Here is a 495-nt window from a genome sequence, read left to right as displayed (position 1 = left end):
AAAAAATGTACAGATAATGATGGGGACATGTCAAAAAGATACAGGAACCTACTTTTAACGGAGCTCCTAATAAACAAACATGGAAAAATTTGAACAAAAGAAAAAAGAAAAAAATACAGTAATATTGATTAACCTATATTGATATAAACAATTTAATAAATAAAGAGGGAGAAGGGAAAGCTATTCCTTTCAGGATTCCAATTAATAAACATAGAAAAAAATGATTGGAACAGAATATATCATTTGGAAAACACCACAGTAATAATCATTGTAGTTAATAATTATCAATGAATTCTAAAATTAATAGCCCAAATTATGACAAAAACCAGAATATTTGCAGTCTCAAAATATCTCCCTATGAGACTGAAGACACCTCGAGAGTATGGCCCCCAGACACCCTTTTAGCTCAATGGTGAAGTTACCTCCGAGGTTCACTGTTCAGCCTGGGAGTGGACAGCCCTGTAAAACCAAATGAGACTAACGAAGTACAGGAGT

The sequence above is a fragment of the Trichechus manatus genome, unplaced genomic scaffold (genome assembly GCF_000243295.1).
Source record: "Trichechus manatus latirostris isolate Lorelei unplaced genomic scaffold, TriManLat1.0 scaffold00428, whole genome shotgun sequence".
In the NCBI taxonomy this organism is placed as follows: domain Eukaryota; kingdom Metazoa; phylum Chordata; class Mammalia; order Sirenia; family Trichechidae; genus Trichechus; species Trichechus manatus.
This window is presented reverse-complemented; position numbering follows the sequence as displayed.